Below are 19668 nucleotides of genomic sequence, written 5' to 3' on the forward strand. Positions count from 1 at the left end.
TGGCACTAGGAGCCACTTCAAGGATGCAGCCTTGAGAGAGTATAACTGACAGAGTTGTTGAAACCATCTGGACTGTGTATATGACCAAAGCCTATTAAAGCCTCTGTAAAAACTTATAGGATTCTGGTGGGCAAGTGTGTAAATTTGTCTTTCAGCCACCAAAGGCTAACCTTGTATGTAAGTTTCTTTGCTTATTACAACTGCACTTACCCCTGGAGTGTCCAGAATCTTTTTTAGTCCCTCTTTGCTCTCTGTGTCCAGAGACCAGTTTTAAGTTTTACCCCTGGGGAATTCCCAAGGTTGTGAGCTCACAGAAATGTAAAGATCATCACAGATAAAGCATGCATTGTGCTTTTGGGGTTTTGGAAGAAGCAACATTATTATTTTCAATCGTGTTACTCCTGTTTTTAAGACTTTTCTCATTATAGTATTCAATAAAGTTGCAATTTATCACTAAAAAATAAAAAAAATCCTCCAGGTAGAGAAGTTAATGTCAATTAAAAAAATCTTCCCATATTTAATTGCTGCTAAGTCTCTTCAGTCGTGTCCGGCTCTGTGCAACCCCATAGACGGCAGCCCACCAGGCTCCCCATCCCTGGGATACTCCAGGCAAGAACACTGGAGTGGGTTGCCATTTCCTTCTCCAATGCATGAAAGTGAAAAGTGAAAATGAATTCGCTCAGTCGTGTCTCTTAGCGACCCCATGGACTGCAGCCCACCAGGCTCCTCCATCCATGGGATTTTCCAGGCAAGTGTACTGGAGTGGGGTGTCATTGCCTTCTCCGTATTTAACTACACCAAAATTAAAGTAGAATGAACAGTTTTTAGTACCTCACGGGATCTGGACCAAGATCTATGAGAATGGAAACAGGTAAATGAACTAGTAGAAAGGACATTAATAAGGTTGCTATCATTAATGAGAAGCTCATTCTTGTTTAGAAAATATTTAGAGAATGAGCCAACTTCCGGGTAAAATGGATTTTATTTTCTGGTGCCACAAAAATGAAAGAATCAGGTCACTGAGGGCAGTGAGGACTAGAAACCTAAGCCTTTTGCCTCCCAGCTGATCGTCACTCCTCTGATTGTGAATGGTCCTCAAACACCCGCCAAAGCGCCAGCGCTTCCTAACCCAGGTGCCCTCACTTTCTCCGCGCCCCATGTTCCCCGTCCACTAAGCTGATTTGATTGAGTGTTCTGCGAGCTTTGATTCCTCAGAACCTGGAAGGAATGAACGCTAGGGGGGAAAAAAAGAACAACCGAGATAGATTTCAAACATAGGATTCAGTGACTTTTCACAACTCTGTGCTGTGTCAAAGGCACGCTGTGTTTTGTTTTGAGGGCGGGGAGATGACTGGGAGGGAATCCTGCGCCCCCATTGGCTGGCCGCTCGGCGCTGCAGCTGAGCTCCAGCCGCTCCGCGAGCTTCATTGATCTGAAGGGTAAACGTGGAGGGAGCCACAGAGAGGGGTCCAGGCATTTCTGAGAAGAGAGGCAGCCGCTTCCAGGAAGAAAGTGGTGTCTCTCCTGGCTGCCCGGCTTGGAGGGCCTTTTGTGACTGAAAGGGGACACAATGCAACGCAGTTTGCTGCTACAGTGATTTAGGAGAGTAAGATAGAGAGAGATAAAGAGAGGAAGCGAGAGAGCGAGAGCGAGAGCGCGATCTCACCTTCGTTGCAAAGCCTGGCTTGTTCCATACATACGGCTGCTGCTCTTCCTGCTACTGATCCTGCAGCCGCCCTTTCTACCATCAGGTAAGGCGTCTTCTTTTTTCTTTTGGTGATGGAGATTGCAGAGTGTGTGTTCGCTTCAGGGTACACGAGCAGAAATTCATACATGATTAATAAAGTGTTGTCTAGCGTAATCAGAAGCTGAAGGAGGGAGGCTGCCCACAGATCTAGCATCTGAATTAGGAACCGGTGCGTGGTGTTTGCTTTGGGAAACTTCGGTAAGTTCTAAACAAGTCTCTCCTCGGCAGAACGACGGGTTAAATTACAAAGAGAGGGAAAGAAGTGTTTTAGCCACTAAGATACCTTACTTTGCTTGTCTAAATTTTCGTGTGGAAAAAAAAAATGCTAGGTGTTCAACTGTTTATATGATAAATGGCTTTATTAATATCTCTTTTACACAATGCTTTATTTTCAAACGGCTTCTGAAAATGCCTCAACTGATTTTTATTAAAATACAATAATAGCCCTACCTCCTTCTCCACTGATTTTAAACTTCATTCTTCATTAAAACTGAAACGACTGTAAAACAATGTAAATGTTTCAATGACTGGTCTTTCTGTATATAGCTATTTGAGTTTCCTACCACAAAACTAATTTGGGACAAGTTGAAGAGGTACAGATTACTAAATCTGCTGTGGGTTACATAATAGGCATTTCATAATTATCTTAATGATATTAATCATTTGGGGTCCATTTAAAATGTAAGGAATATGTATTAATATAGTACATGCAAGTAAATCAGTTTTAAAGACACCATTTGCATTTTATAAATATTTTCTTCGTTTTACAGATCCTTATTTGTGTCTTATTCCATCTGAATTACATGGTTTCAGAGCCTTTGTAGTCCAGAGTGCTTGATATTCCCTATCCTATAGACATATTCTCTGTTCTCTCGGGAGAGGGAACTGACATACTTTTGGCTGATCCTGTGACCATTGAGATGATTTTCAATTTCTCATCATATATTGTGAAGCTCATTCACAAATTGCTCAGCTAGAAGATTACCTTACATCCTGACTGGGGAAAAAAAAAATTAAATAGAGTAAATTCTGAAAATATGCTTACAGTTTTGAATTATACTATACATGACCAAAACATAGAAATCCAACCATGCCAAGCAGGTATGAGTTTGTTCAATCTTCTCAGCATACCTGATCATTTTTAGAACTGTCAAATAGTATTAGGCATGCAGCTGCCCAGAAATATTGAACCTCATCCTTCAGTAACATCACTTATTCATTAAATTATCCCAATCATTTTAACTTATGCCTTCATTATGATTTCTGAAAAGGACTTTAAGTGAGTCCATTTTATTATAAATATTTCCATGATGCCAGGAGGTCTCTACAGAATCAAAAGGTAGATGGTTACTCTTCCTAAGCCATAGAAATTGCTTGATGAATTGTTTTAGAATGCTCAAGAGCATAACCATAAACAAAGTAGGAGCTTTCCACTAATCAGCATGTCAGCTGGTTCACTAACAAAATCTAGGGACCATTCCTCCATCTGCCATAGAAACTACTGGAGTAAAAAGAGGTTTCATATTCACTTACAAATTTAATTCCAGAACATAATGCATTTTCCCTCTTATAATAATACCTCTTACTTTGAACACTAACGTCCAAGGATAACCCTGCCAATGTTAAGCTGGGTTTAAAAAATGAAAAAAAAGTTCCATTTTCTTTTCTGTTGTGTTCAGCAAATCTCCGGTTTCTAGAGTCTTAACTTCTACTGCTGTATACCATTTTCAAGCAGTAGGGGGAATTTTTCAAGCCAAGAATGCTTTTTTCCCTACTGGACCTCATTCCTTCCACTGATCAGCTTAGTGATGAGATCATTTTAGATAATTCCCACGAGAAAAGCGGAATTATTATGGGAAGGTGGGTGTCATTTGTTCTACATGTGGGATGATGCATATTAACTTCTTATCACAGCAAAAACACCCCTCAGTTTATGGGGGAAAATCCCTGTTAATGCTTCACGTGACATACTTATACCTCAGTCTGATTGCATCCTTAAAGGATGGAGCACAGAACTGATCTCTTTAGACTGAGCATCTTTTGCAGCTGATATTTTGGCAGAAATGTGATTCATGTAATAGTCTGTGATCCTGGTTGAGATCAATCATTTATCATTTTGTGATTGGTAGGAATATGTCACTCCTCCTCCTCAAAATACACTGTAGTGAACCTCAAATCGCTGTTGCTGATGAAATAGAACTGCAGATAGTCTGCTTAAGCTGTTCTTATGTGAAATGTGAAGCAGTACTGTTTTCATACCTATGCCATTCAGATGTCATGTCATTAAGTCTAACAATTACAATGGGAAGGTGGGTAGAGTGATATTTTTCCTCAGAATGAGGCATGTTTTCATGTAAAATATAAAATCTAAGAACTTGTATAATAAAAATAGCCTACTAGGAGTGTTGTTGTAAATGTCTTTTTACTCCTGAAGGGTAAAGGATGATTATATATGTCTCCTTTAAGGTAAGATTCTATTCTTTTCATCTTTTGACAAATTATAACTTTTTAAACTAACTACGTCCTTTATTATTATGTCGGTGTTACCACAGGAATAGATAGAATTTTGCTTATAATGTAGCACCAATTGGTGATTCTATCTATATTAAACTATCAGGTGGGAATTATTTCATCCTTCTTGTTAAATACAGAGTTTTTATGAATAGTGACAACTTATATGGTAGTAAACTTATTTAAGGAATGAAAATTTATGATTTTCAATGGTAATATTCTTTTTACTTTACTAATATATAATTGAACAATTTGCACTCTTACAGCTTTTAAAAGCATTTTGACTTTTGGCTTTAAGTCAATGCATTTTTTTTTTTCTGAATTATCATGCTAAAAGTATGATGTATCATCACCAGATTTCAGAAGGGAAAAATGTTTGTGTGAATATGAATAATGCTGCCTATGTTGAATAAAATAGTGGTTTTTCAAAGTTTTTTTTTTTTTTTAAGCATCACATGATAGGTGACTAATAATAATATGGGATAACATTTTTTTCCACATTAATGATACTGAAAAATTAACAGGTGACATTCATGTAATATTATTCTACTTTTATGAGGTCCCTGATAAATATTCTAAGAATACATTTATTCAGTTACCAATTATCACTTAATTTAATCAATTTAATATACACATGTTAAACTATGGAAGAGCTTCCCTGGTGGCTCTCTGCAAGAATTTGCCTGCAATGCAGGAGACTTGGGTTCAGTTCCTGACTTGGGAAGATCCCCTAGTACTCTACTATTTTTGCCTGGAGTATTCCATGGGCAGAGGAGACTGGCAGGCTACAGTCTGTGGGGTCATGAAGAGTCAGACATGACTCAGCGACTAACACATTCACACATAGAAACTATTGAAAACAGTACTTATGTTTACTATTTTTATAAAGTTAGATTCACTGAAGTTTCTAAATTCTATCATATTAAATCTTGTTTGTGTGTGTGTGTGCGCTCAGTCATGTCTGACTCTTTGCAGCTCCATGGATGGTAGGCCGCCAGGCTTCTCTCTCTATGGAATTATCCAGGCAAGAATACATAAGTGTGTTGCCATTTCCAACTCTAGGGGATCTTCCTGACCTAGGGATCAAAACTGTCTCTTGTGTCTCCTGCCTTGGCAGGCAGATTCTTTACCACTAGTGCCACCTGGGAAGCCCTATATTTTATGGTGTTAAAGGATGAATTAAATCTTCAATGTGCTTCAGTTATTTATTTATTTATTTTTTACTAAAGGGTTGTGGTTTTCTTTCATAGCTCTTCTTTTTGAACATCAAAGTTATCATTCTATAAGTTATTTCTATTACCTTATATATAAGTGGTGCTTTGCTTGAACAATGTAAACTTTTTCTTAAAATATGTACATCTCATGCATATATGTGAAAAGATTCTAGTGAGAGCAGGTGAGCCCTAATCTGTGCACCGATACTCATTAGAGAAATGCCAGACTTACATATCAACTGCTGAACTTAGGTGGACGAATGGCTGAATGACACATGATTAGTTCTAAGTACCAAAGATACAGTCAAACTTTAGGGTGTAAGTTGTGAACACAGACTTACCCATAATGTAGGAAGCTAGTTACAAGTGTATTTGCATGCATGCTCAGTCGTGTCTAACTCTGTGATTCTATGGACTAGAGTGACCTGCCAGGCTCCCCTATCCATGGCATTTGCCAGGCAAGAATATTTGAGTGGGTTGCCACTTCCTATTCCAGGAAATCTTTCCTCCCAATCCAGGAATCGAATCCAAATCTCCTGTGTCTCCTGTATTGGCAAGCAGATTCTTTACCACTCTTCCACCTGGGGAGCCCATGAGTATAATTGATTACACCTTAAATGTGCCCTATAATCAATGAATTTTTTAACTCCTATTTGATGAAAAATTAGTGTATATTTTTTCCATGTACAGATGAGAGTCATGATTATTTATCTGCATGACAATGTGAAAGTTCAAAACTTGAGAGTAAGACAATTGCTTGAATGCGAAATTTGAGATTATTCCCTGGGCATTTAGGAAAGAAAATGAAAGTGAAGTCCCTTAGTCATGTCCGACTCTTTGCAACCCCATGGACTGTAGCCCACCAGGCTCCTCCGTCCATGGGATTCTCCAGGCAAGAATACTGGAGTGGGTTGCCATTTCCTTCTCCAGGGGATCTTCCCGACCCAGGGATTGAACCCAGGTCTCCTACATTGCAGACAGAGGTTTTAACCTCTGAGCCACCAGGGAAGCCACTTAACTTTTTGATTCTTGGTTGCTTCTCTTGATTTAGTATATTACTCCGTAGACAATACTAACTAACAGTCAAGTCTTTTTCCTTTTAAACTTCCTTTTAAATTATAGCATGCTAGCTTGGTGGAGATTAACTATAGTCAGAGCTGGCCTGCTGGGTTAAATGAAAGCATACAGTGACCAGTACTTTTTATGTCATGGAATTCACTTGGCATGAAGTGAATTCACTTGGGCTAGAAGCAGTTTTCAGGTCACCTAAATTTTAAAAAATCCTTTTATTTTTGGCAAGCGTGCTTTCAATAGACAGGCATGGATGTTTCTGGTAGTTTAAAGAATCAATGGGATTTAGTTTGTAATGAAACTTTTACCACTGTATTTCAAAAGGGTTGGAAGTCAAGCAAAGAAGAGAATGAATATCAGGGATGGTTGGTGTGTGGATAAGTTTTCAGCTGTATGCAGAGTAATCAGAGTTGGCTTTATGAGAAAATAATATTTGACCCATAACTTGATATAGGTGAGAGGGGTTGTTGAGTTGTTGAGTCTGACTCTTTTGCGACCCCATGAATTATAGCCCATCAGGCTCCTCTCTCCATGGGATTTAGTAGGCAAGAGTACTGGAATGGGTTGTCATACAGGGGTGGCAGAGGATGAGATGGTTAGACAGCATCACCAACTTAATGTGCATGAATTTTACCAAACTCCAGGAGACAGTAGAGGACAGAGGAATCTGGCATTCTAAAGCCCATGGGATCACAGAAAGTTGAACACAACTTATAATGATTGAATAACAAAGAAGAGAATAGGAGGTAGCTAGAGAGAGTACAGAGTCCCAGGAAATTTGTGAGATCGTCTTTTTATAGATACTTGAGCATGTAAATAGATGAGGTGGAAATCTTTAAAAAGAAAGGAAATAAAGGATCAAGGCTTTAGAGTATTGAAAGAGTCATAAACAGGATATCATTGCTGACTGACCCTGGATTGGGCAACTGGAAGCTCCTCATCTCTCCCTTATCCTTGAAATGTAGTCCCACCCACCATTCCCTCACTAGGACCCCTTTCAAGGATGCAGCCTTTAGAGAATAAGGTTGTTGAGGCCATCTGGACTGAATACATGACGAAACCCCCTTAACTGCACATGTGCCAAATCATTTCAGTCATGTCCAACTCTGTGGTGCTGTGAACTATAGCCTACCAGGCTTCTGTGTCCATGAGTTCTCTAGGCAAGAATACTGGAATGGGTTGCCTTGCCCTCCTCCAGGGGGTCTTCCTGACCCAGTGATTAAATCTGCATCTCATGTCTTTGGCATTGGCAGGCGGGCTCTTAACTAATACCAGCTGCTGCTGCTGCTAAGTCGCTTCAGTCGTGTCTGATTCTGTGTGACCCCATAGATGGCAGCCCACCAGGCTCCCTCATCCCTGGGGTTCTCCAGGCAAGAACACTGGAGTGGGTTGTCATTTCCTTCTCCAATGCGTGAAAGTGAAGTCACTCAGTCGTGTCCGACTCTCTACGACCCCATGGACTGCAGCCTACCAGGCTCCTCCGTCCATGGGATTTTCCAGGCAAGAGTACTGGAGTGGGTGCCATCACCTTCTCCCACCTGGGAAGCCCCAGATGATCCTTAAGGCCTCTGTATAAAAATTTAAGATTCTGGTGGGTAGATGCAGAGATTTGCTTGTCTCGCTGCTACTCAAGACAAACTTTGTGTATGTTCTGTTGCTTATTAAACCTGACACCTATCAATCTGGAATGTCTGCCTTTTTCTTCTGTCTTTCGTTGGCCTCCATTTATAGGGCCAGTTTCAGATTTCACCTGAGAAGTTCCTGAGTTTGTGAACCAACATAGAGAAGATGAAAATGTATACTATGCAAAGCTCAGGTGAAAGCTACAATTAAAAGATGTATTTAATTTTAATAATGCAAGTAAAATAATGTTCACAAATAATGCAAATGAAATAAATATCAAATAATTTTTCTGACATTTCAGCATGTATTAAAATGATATCTTAAATGTTAAAAAGGATTAAGAAATATCCAAAATGTGATGCTAATTAATTTATCCAAGGTAATACTTTAAAGTACAACTGAAAGAGATACAAATGCTTGGTAAATGTTGAGAAACATTAACTATAGGGAACTGATGTTAGTAGCCTCTATTATGTCTGCCCTCTGATAGACTGTTCAAGGAGATCCAACCAGTCCATCCTAAAGGAAATCAGTCCTGAATATTTCTTGGATGAACTGATGCTGAAACTGAAACTCCAATACTTTGGCCACCTGATGTGAATAACTGACTCATTTGAAAAGACCCTGATGCTGGGCAAGATTGAAGGCAAGAGGGGAAGGGGACGGCAGAGGATGAGATGGTTAGATGGAATCACTGACTCAACGGACATGAGTTTGAGTAAGTTCCGGGCGTTGGTGATGGACAAGGAAGCCTGGTCTGCTTCAGCCCATGGGGTCACAAAGAGTCGGACATGACTGAGCAACTGAACTGAACTGAGCCTCTATTCTGTACTTTCCAGATGCACAGTGGTAAAGAATCTGCCTGCCAAGGCAGGAGATGCAAGAGACACAGGTTCGATCCCTGGGTTGGGAAGATCCCCTGGAGAAGGAAATGGCAACCTATTCCAGTATTCTTTCCTGGAGAATTCCATGGACAGAGGCTCCTGGCAGGCCATAGTCCATGGGGTCACAAAGAGTCGGACACAACTGAGCACACACACACAGACGCACAGACACAGATTCTCTTCTTTCCTTGGGGGAAAAAAAAATGTGTGCTATCATAGGAACTGAATTGTATGATGCATTTAAAACTGTTTCTCAGGAAAGAGCATAGGAATGTTTCAAGTAACAAGCAAATAACAATAGATCCCAATTGAAATTGTCCTCCTAACACTTTGTGAGTCAATGTTTACTTCCATGAAGCATAGCCATTAGTCCAAGGATGTGATTTCAGGCAGATTTAAAAGCAAAAAATGTACTCAAACTCTATTTTCTCTAATTACTTGCAATAGGATAGTGAGTGAAATGTGAAAAATAAACTCTTGGCAAGATGTTATATGTTTACCTAGTCAGAAATGGGAAGCCCAGAATGATTTTTTTGAAGTAAATGAGTGTCTCACAGAGAAACATCTAGTTATCTTAATCCGTGTGCAGTATTTGTGCTAAACTATTTTCTAAAAGGTCGCCACTATATAAGATCCTCACATAGAAGGGAGTTCAGTGTTAGAAGTTTAGCTGTTGCAGCCTGAATTAGAGTTATGTCAAGTAATCTTGCATATACAGTGAATATCTATGTATACTAAATATAAATAATATACATCTTAACAGTAGAATTGAAATATTTATCCTGTATGACCATCAAATCTCAGTATTTCACAAGGAACTGTATATGCCTATGGTTATATAACAATAGTAATGAGGGAAACAAAAGTATAAATGATAATTTATGGTGTGTAATCTGCCAAAGCCCAGAAGCCTGCACACACCTGCACACAGTGATAGTGGCAAACAGGTGTTACCTTTGAAAAACAAAAACTAAAGTTAGGCATGTTCAAAATACACAATCACAACGCAGAAGAAAAGGCCCACCCCATAGAGTTTGGGCTGGATTATAGAATGTGAAATCTTTTAGGAGGAACATTTGGCAGTATCCATCAAAATTTAAAACACAACAACTCCAATACTTAGATTATATTCTGTAGAAATTCCCAGGTGCGTTTCCTTGCCTTATGATTTTATTATTTTCTCCCTGACTGCTGCTGCTTCTTGCTTTCCTGTGGTGAGTTCTCTGTCTTCAGACTTATCCAGTCATCCCTTGGACATCACAGGTAACACAGATGTTAGGGGTATTGACCCTTCACCCAGTGGAAAATCTGCCTATGTTTCATAGTCAGCCCTCTACATTCTCTGTTCTTCTGTATCAACAGTTTTGCATTGTGGATGCAACCAACCACACACCATGTAATATTTACTATTGAAAGAAATTTGCACATAAGTGGACCCTTGCAATTTAATCCCATGTTGTTCAAGTGTTAGCTGTAAGTAGATTTGTTGTTGTTTAGTAGCTGAGCTATGTCTGACTCTTTGCAACCTCTTTGGATTGTAGCCCATCAGGCCCCTCTGTCCATGGGATTTCCCAGGCAAGAATACTGGAGTGGGTGGTCATTTCCTTCTCCAGGGGAATCTTGCTGACCCAGGGATTGGACCCACATCTTCTGCATTGGCAGGCAGATTCTCTACCACTGAGCCACTAGGGAAGCCCTATAAATAGATAGTATCAGAATTTCCCAGGACCCAGTCCAAGGCCCACTCACCTCTCTATCTGGAAACTCACTCAAGAGTAATCTTGTTTAGTAACAGCTCAGGTCTGAATATCACTTTAATGCCCCTTTCCAGATCGGTATCTTTGTCTCCAATGCCTATGTTGACCATCAGTTTCTAGTCTCTAAGAATGCCTACTTAGTATTTCCACTTGCATATCTATATTAGTCTGCTTGGGCAGCTGGAACAAAATACTTAAACAACAGAAACTTATTTTCTCACAATTCTGGAAAGTAGGCAGTTCAAGATTAAGGGGCTGGCTAATTAGGTTCCTGGTGAAAGTTTCTAGTTTGCAGATAGAGGTCTTTTTGCTGTGTACTCACATGACTTCTTGATATTGACACAGAAAGAGAGTGAACAAACACTGGTGTTTCTTGAAAGTGAAGGTGTTAGTTGCTCAGTTGTGACTGACTTTTTGTGACCTCATGGACTATAGCCCTCCAGGCTTCTAGGCAAGGATACTAGAGTGGGTGCCCATTCCCCTCTCCAGGAGATCTTCCTAACCCAGGAATCGAACCAGGGTTTCCTGCATTGCAGGTGGATTTTTTACCAGCTGAGCTACCAGGGAAACCCCCTTATGACCTCATCTAACCTTAATTTCATCCCAAAGGCCATATCTCTAAATACCGTTATATTGAGGGTTAGCAATTCAACACATCTGGTCCCTGAATTTGGGAAGGGGGTCACAAGTTTAGTCCACTTCAACTTCTATTTTTTTTAAACCCAGCTTTTTCAAAACTCAGACTCATGATTTTTGCCCATTCTTTCCACAACCTAAATATAGTAACTTTAAAGTTTTTCTTCATTCTAGTCAACTATATAATTATTCATTTAGTTTTTAAAGAACTTGGGATCAACCCTGAGACCTTGCCTTTCCCACAATTAGTGCCACAGTTGAGTCTACTGGCTTCATGGCTTTATTGTCCAAATATGTTTTTCATCCAGTCACTTCTCACCTCCACCATAGTTACCTTTGATTCAACTTCTATTTGGCTTCAAACTAGTCTTTAAAAGATTGCTTCTACTGTTAGCTCCCTCTTCTAACAATTCATTGCATATTAGCTGGATGTAAACCCTCCAGTATCATGGTCAAGGTAGTTTCATAGCTTACAGCCAATATCTGGCCTAGTCCCTCAGTTTTCTTTCTCATTATGCCCAGTTTATCCCTGCCATAGGGACTTGGCAGTCACCCAGCTTCCCCTTTTAATTCATGTAGATCTCAGTTTAAATATTCTTGCTTAAGAGCTATAACTAGTCTATTAATACAGCTTCATTCTCCAGAATCCTCTCTACCCCTTATCTATTTAATTTTATTTAACTCAGACCTGCTTCAACTTACATCATGCTGCATTATGTTATCCATCTTCCAAAATAAACCACAAGGGCCATGAAGAAAGGCCTACAGAAGTACCTGGCACTTAGAAGCCCTCAGTAATTATTTGTTTGGTAAATGAATGAGTGAATGATAGAATGGATACACATTCACCTAAACACACAGATACATATAACAGGATTCTGAGCAATTTGCATATGATATATTAACAGTGGGTATATTTAGGGAGGAAAGTGAGACAATTAATGAATTATGTGACTTTTTATTGTAATTATGCATATAATGTAATCCATGAATATAATTCTTGCTAACTAATCATGCCATTTGTATTAGTATTTGGTACTGAAGCAGTGTTCTCTTATTAAAATGATATAAGTAATAAAAAGGGCAGAATTTGAGTGTCAACCTACCAAAAAATGGTTTTAAAGTTAAGACAGATTAATTTGGGCAAATGCTAGTTATCTTTTTACCTCAAGATTCAATACCATCTCATTGTGTATAATGTCCCTAATTCCCCATGGTGCCTATAATTAAAATAAACCTCCCAAAATACACTAAAAAAGGGGAAATAAGGACTGTAAAGATTTTTCTTAATTGGCTTTGAGATTCGGTTTTGTTATCTGTAGAGAACAGAGAAGAATCAGTGTTAACACCTGGACTCCTGTCTATGCAAAGTCCAGAGCTCCTGAAGTAACAATTAAATGGCTTAATCTTAAAACCCTCCAAGGTTTAATTCAGTAGCTCTCTTCAGAAGGGCATTGCTAATTCTTCTTGAATTGCTGCTGCTGCTGCTAACTGCATTGTCTTTATTTGAACAGTATTCAAAATTCCATTCTCTCTAATGGAGTTAATTGCATTATGAAACTCGGCTTAGAGTGGAAACTTATTTCTGCTTCTGGAGTATCTCTCTACAGAATCCTTTTTCATTTTTCTTTTCAATGTGACATGTGCACACTTATACAGCATAATGTCACAAATGTAGCGTGCCCTGTTTAAATCAAGTTTTAAAGAATCTTCTTTAAAATATTTATACACACACACCAAAGCATGTTAGCTCTCCAAAGTGCTTATAGTTCTGGCCATCTGATCTAATAGACTCTAAATCCTTGGAACATTAACGAATCTCTGAGCTTTTAAATAGGTGGTGACCTGTTCATTTCGTGGGCTACTTCAATAAAGTGAAGGCTCCCTTAGGTTAATGATGGATCATGGAGCTGTTTGATATGCAGTGAGTTAAGTTCCCTATTATCCCCTAACATTCATGTGGATCATGTTATCACACCCAAATAATAAGTCAAGCCCCTTGCCCTGTACCTGTTGATTTCTGAATCATTACAGGAAATCTTAGTGGATAAGTCTGTGAAGTTTCATGCCTGACAACTGTAGATGAATTATTATTTTTGCCAAGCATATGAAATTTCAGCTAAGGGTCCATTTCCCTTGAGAGTATTAACAGCTTATTCAAAGTTTATCTGAGCATCTTAAACAGAATGGCAGACATTTTCTCCATCTCCCTCTCCCCTCAATTAAGCATCCGTCAAATAAAACTCATACTAACCATCTACTCTTGTTCCCTGCTGATAGGCACACTCATACCTGCAGACACAGAGAGACAGGCAGATGTTGAATCAGTCCATACATTTTAAAAATGCTACCTCAGTTATAAATCTGTTTTATGTTGCCAATATGGTGATTGCTTCCTTTTCATATCTATTTTCTGCTAATTCTGTAGTCTTTTTAGAGGTACATGTTCATGTTTAAAATATTTAAAATTAAGGAAAAGTCACTGCCAAAAAATATTTTAAATGTTTTTTGAAGTGTTTCCATGGTGCCCTAACATTTCATGTTTATCACCATAGTGTGTGTGTGTGTGCACACACAAAAATGTTCAAAACAACTTTTTCAGTAAGATCTCTAAAGCTAGCTAGATGTTTCTGATAGAAGGCAATAAACCCTTTTGACATTAATCCTTCCTAAAAGTGAAATACATCTACACTATAGAGAAAACTATATAAAATATGAGTGACAGGAAGAAAACAACTTCATTTATTCTTGCTCTGCAATTTCTGGTGTGGAGATGACAACCATGGGGGAGGTGAAGAATGGCAAATTCTTCTGTGTTTGATGTTAATTTTATGACACTGTGGAAAAAGAGAGCATTGAGCCCTACTCTGGATCTCTAAGTGAGTTTGTGTAAAGAACGCCCATTAGTTCATGTCACCATGGAGAACTAGTATATTATGAATATTTTTACAAACTGACTTGGGAAAAATTCCTCAATATTGTGGATTCACAGAGAATGTCTCTGAAAAACTATTATATTTTGCTTCCCAGGTACAAAGCTATGATTAATAATTTTAATGCAGAGCCAGGATATTTTCACTGATGGTTACTTAACCAATTTTTATAAATACATCAAATCTTCCATTCTTCAATGCCAAGGAAAGTTTCAAACTCCATAAAAGTAAGAAAAAAAATGATTTTAGGTTGAAAAGGTAAAGCCAAATTCTCTTATCAAAAAAGTAACTATTATTCTTTGACAGAAATTAAAATAAGAATATTAAAGAGTAAAGACATTTGCTTTCTTGGACTTATTATACATTGTTTAAAAGCCATTTGACTGCATCAGTTTAAAATGTTTAAACTGTAACAAGAGCTATTTTACCATGACAAAAATAAGTTTAAATATTTTTGACATATTACAAAAATATCAAGATCTCTCATCAGCTCTTTATTTCCCATCCTTTCTTTATTTCTCAAAGTATTTAACTTTATCTCTGGTCCCATGTTTAAAAATCTAGGTGATTTAGCATTTCTAATTTTATTATGAAATTTCATTTCTCTTTCTGGATGATTACTTGCCTTATATCTTAACATTCTAGAAATATCTTATCTTTTCCTGACTGCCATGTACCCTTGAGATGTAAAGTCAATGGATCAGTTCATACTTGATTCTAGGTTATTTGCTTGACCTTATTTCAGATTCCTGACTACTCTCAGCCTCCGTAATGGTCAATGGCATTTCAACACTCCCTTGTGAAAAACTTCATGGACCATGAATTTCATAGATAGCCTGATACTGGATTACATAGCCCTTCCTCTTGAGCTCTAAATCAATCTTCATCTGTGTTTAAAAAGTCATAGAACATTCATTTTCACCATATGCTACATACAGTTTGTTTTTAGCTGTGTACACACAATAATTTTATCCATCTAGCACTTAAAATGCTTTTGAGATTAGTGATTTAACACTATCCATTTAAAGTGACATGATTTTATTTTTAAAAAGGCCATCTGGATGTAACACTTAATCCAAGTTATGACAGAGCTTGGGATTCTATGACAGTTCCATGGATACTGGAACTGACATATTACATACCCCACGCCCAAGGTAAGAGAAACCCAAGTGAGACAGTAGGTGTTGCAAGAGGGCATCAGAGGGCAGACACACTGAAACCATACTCACAGAAAACTAGTCAATCTAATTACACTAGGATCACAGTCTTGTCTAACTCACTGAAACCAAGCCATGCCTGCGGGGCAACCCAAGACGGGCAGGTCATGGTGGAGAGGTCTGACAGAATGTGGTCCACTGGAGAAGGGAATGGCAAACCACTTCAGTATTCTTGCCTTGAGAACCCCATGAACAGTAGGAAAAGGCAAAATGATAGGATACCAAAGAGGAACTCCCCAGGTCATTAGGTGCCCAATATGCTACTGGAGATCAGTGGAGAAATAACTTCAGAAAGAAAGAAGGGATGGAGCCAAAGCAAAAACAATACCCAGTTGCAGATGTGACTGTTGACAGAAGTAAGATCCGATGCTGTAAAGAGCAATATTCCATAGGAACCTGGAATGTCAGGTCCATAAATCAAGGCAAATTGGAAGCGGTCAAACAAGAGATGGCAAGAGTGAACATCAACATTCTAGGAATAAATGAACTAAAATGGACTGGAATGGGTGAATTTAACTCAGATGACCATTATATCTACTACTGCGGGCACGAATCCCTCAGAAGAAGTGGAGTAGCCATCATGGTCAACAAAAGAGTCTGAAATGCAGTACTTGGATGCAATCTCAAAAATGACAGAATGATCTCTGTTCGTCTCCAAGGCAAACCATTCAATATCACAGTTATCCAAGTCTATGCCCCAATCAGTAACGCTGAAGAAGCTGAAGTTGAACAGTTCTATGAAGACCTACAAGACCTTTTAGAACTAACACCCAAAAAAGATGTCCTTTTCATTATAGGGGACTGGAATGGAAAAGTAGAAAGTCAAGAAACACCTGGAGTTAACAGGCAAATTTGGCCTTGGAATGTGGAATGAAGCAGGGCAAAGACTAATAGAGTTTTGCCAAGAAAATGCACTTGTCATAGCAAATACCCTCTTCCAACAACACAAGAGAAGACTCTACACATGGACATCACCAGATGGTCAACACAGAACTCAGATTGATTATATACTATACAGCCAAAGATGGAGAAGCTCTATACAGTCAACAAAAACAAGACCAGAAGCTGACTGTGGCTCAGATCATGAACTCCTTATTACCAAATTCAGACTCAAATTTAAGAAAGTAGGGAAAACCACTAGACCATTCAGGTATGACCTAAATCAAATCCCTCATGATTATACAGTGGAAGTGAGAAATAGATTTAGGGGTCTAGATCTGATAGATAGAGTGTCTGATGAACTACGGACTGAGGTTCGTGACATTGTACAAGAGACAGGGATCAAGACCATCCCCATGGAAAAGAAATGCAAAAAAGCAAAATGGCTGTCTGGGGAGGGCTTACAAATAGCTGTGGAAAGAAGAGAGGTGAAAAACAAAGAAGAAAAGGAAAGATATAAACATTTGAATGCAGAGTTTCAAAGAATAGCAAGAAGAGATAAGAAAGCCTTCTTCAGTGATCAGTGCAAAGAAATAGAGGAAAAGAACAGAATGGGAAAGACTAGAGATCTCTTCAAGAAAATTAGAGATACCAAGGGAACACTTCATGCAAAGATGGGCTCGATAAAGGAGAGAAATGGTACGGACCTAACAGAAGCAAAAGACATTAAGAAGAGGTGGCAAGAATACAGAGAAGAACTGTGCAAAAAAGATCTTCACGACCCAGATAATCATGATGATGTGATCACTAATCTAGAGTCAGACATCTTGGAATGTGAAGTCAAGTGGGCCTTAGAAAGTATCACTATGAACAAAGCTAGTGGAGGTGATGGAATTCCAGTTGTTTCAAATCCTGAAAGATGATGCTGTGAAAGTGCTGCACTCAATACGCCAGCAAATTTGGAAAACTCAGCAGTGGCCACAGGACTGGAAAAGGTCAGTTTTCATTCCAATTCCAAAGAAAGGCAATGCAAAAGAATGCTCAAACTACCACACAGTTGCACTCATCTCACATGCTGGTAAAGTAATGCTCAAAATTATCCAAGCCAGGCTTCAGCAATACGTTAACCGTGAACTCCCTGATGTTCAAGCTGGTTTTAGAAAAGGCAGAGGAAACAGAGATCAAATTGCCAACGTCTGCTGGATCATGGAGAAAGCAAGAGAGTTCCAGAAAAACATCTATTTCTTCTTTATTGACTATGCCAAAGCCTTTGACTGTGTGGATCCCAATAAACTATGGAAAATTCTGAAAGAGATGGGAATACCAGACCACCTATCCTGCCTCTTGAGAAATCTGTATGCAGGTCAGGAAGCCACAGTTAGAACTGGACATGGAACAACAGACTGGTTCCAGATAGGAAAAGGAGTACATTAAGGCTGTATATTGTCACCCTGCTTATTTAACTTCTATGCAGAGTACATCATGAGAAACGCTGGACTGGAAGAAACACAAGCTGGAATCAAGATTGCTGGGAGGAATATCAATGACCTCAGATATGCAGATAACACCACCCTTATGGCAGAAAGTGAAGAGGAGCTAAAAAGCCTCTTGATGAAAGTGAAAGTGGAGAGTGAAAAAGTTGGCTTAAAGCTCAACATTCAGAAAACAAAGTTCATGGCATCCGGTCCCATCACTTCATGGGAAGTAGATGGGGAAACAGTGGAAACAGTGTCAAAATTTATTTTGGGGGGGCTCCAAAATCACTGCAGATGATGACTGCAGCCATGAAATTAAAAGACGCTTACTCCTGGTAAGAAAAGTTATGAGCAACCTAGACAGTATATTCAAAAGCAGAGACATTACTTTGCCAGCTAAGGTTCATCTAGTCAAGGCTATGGTTTTTCCTGTGGTCATGTATGGATGTCAGAGTTGGACTGTGAAGAAGGCTGAGCACCGAACAATTGATGCTTTTGAATTGTGGTGTTGGAGAAGACTCTTGAGAGTCCCTTGGACTGCAAGGAGATTCAACCAGTCTATTCTGGAGATTAGCCCTGGGATTTTTTTGGAAGGAATGATGCTAAAGCTGAAGCTCCAGTACTTTGGCCACCTCATGCGAAGAGTTGACTCATTGGAAAAGACTCTGATGCTGGGAGGGATTAGGGGCAGGAGGAGAAAGAGACGACCGAGGATGAGATGGCTGGATGGCATCACGGACTCGATGGATGTGAGTCTGAGTGAACTCCGGGAGATGGTGATGGACAGGGAGGCCTGGCGTGCTGCGTTTAATGGGGTCACAAAGAGTCGGACACGACTGAGCGACTGAACTACTACTCCATGGATACTATTTGGAGGATTTTTGTTGTTGTTGTTTTCTTTTAAAATGTAACATTTTGGATGTTCCCATCAGTTGTCATCAGATAGTCATCCGATATATTTTGTCACTTAGATGATAATTGCTACTCTTCTTGTTTAAGTATATTCCATAATTTATAACTAATACTTGTTCATGAGAAAGGAAATAAGTTATTGCTAAATGGGTTAATATTTTAGCCACCTGATGTGAAGAGCTGACTCATTTGCAAAAGCAATGATGCTGGGAAAGATTGAGGGCAGGAGAAGGGGACGACAGAGAATGAGATGGTTGGATGGCATCACCGACTCGATGGACATGAGTTTGGGTAAACTCCAGGAGTTGGTGATGGACAAGGAGGCCTGGCATGCTACGGTTCATGGGGTCACCAAGATTCAGACACGACTGAGCAACTGAACTGAAACTGAAATGGGTTAAATTGAAATCTTCATCTCCCTTCTTTCTCACCTGTTATCCCACTTCTTATAGATAAGTGCTCACACTAGCAGTTTCCTATATTCTAGAAACTTTCTGCCAACTTATAAAATACATGGATATATAGAAGACTAGTCTCTTTCTTCAATTCACTTGATAATTATTGGACCTAGTTAATTTCTCTCTTCTTAGCATAATTTTTTAACTTGAGTTCCCAGATGTCCTCTACAATTTTAATTTTCCCTTTCACCTCACTAGCAGTCCATTCTCAGTTTTATTTACTGGTTTCTTCTTTTTCCTCTTAATATTGAAGTAGCTTTGGTTTTCTCCTGTCTACTCCCACACATCTGAGTGATCTCATCCACACACATAGTTTTAAACACCATATGTTGACAGCTCCCAAATATATAT

The 19668-nt window shown here is 39.0% G+C and overlaps 1 protein-coding gene across 3 annotated transcripts in view; it reads left to right on the plus strand.

Moving 5' to 3' along the window:
• Positions 1 to 1426: 1426 nt before the first annotated feature.
• CDH12 (cadherin 12) overlaps positions 1427 to 19668 on the plus strand; it is a 1192649-nt gene continuing 1174407 nt past the window's right edge. For all 3 annotated transcript variants that reach the window (XM_060400262.1, XM_042233916.2, XM_060400263.1), the window contains exon 1: positions 1427 to 1751. The gene's annotated coding sequence lies outside the window, so the exon portion shown is untranslated. The remainder of the gene's footprint in view (positions 1752 to 19668) is intronic.

Source organism: Ovis aries, chromosome 16, assembly GCF_016772045.2.
Source record: "Ovis aries strain OAR_USU_Benz2616 breed Rambouillet chromosome 16, ARS-UI_Ramb_v3.0, whole genome shotgun sequence".
Classification (NCBI taxonomy): Eukaryota; Metazoa; Chordata; class Mammalia; order Artiodactyla; family Bovidae; genus Ovis; species Ovis aries.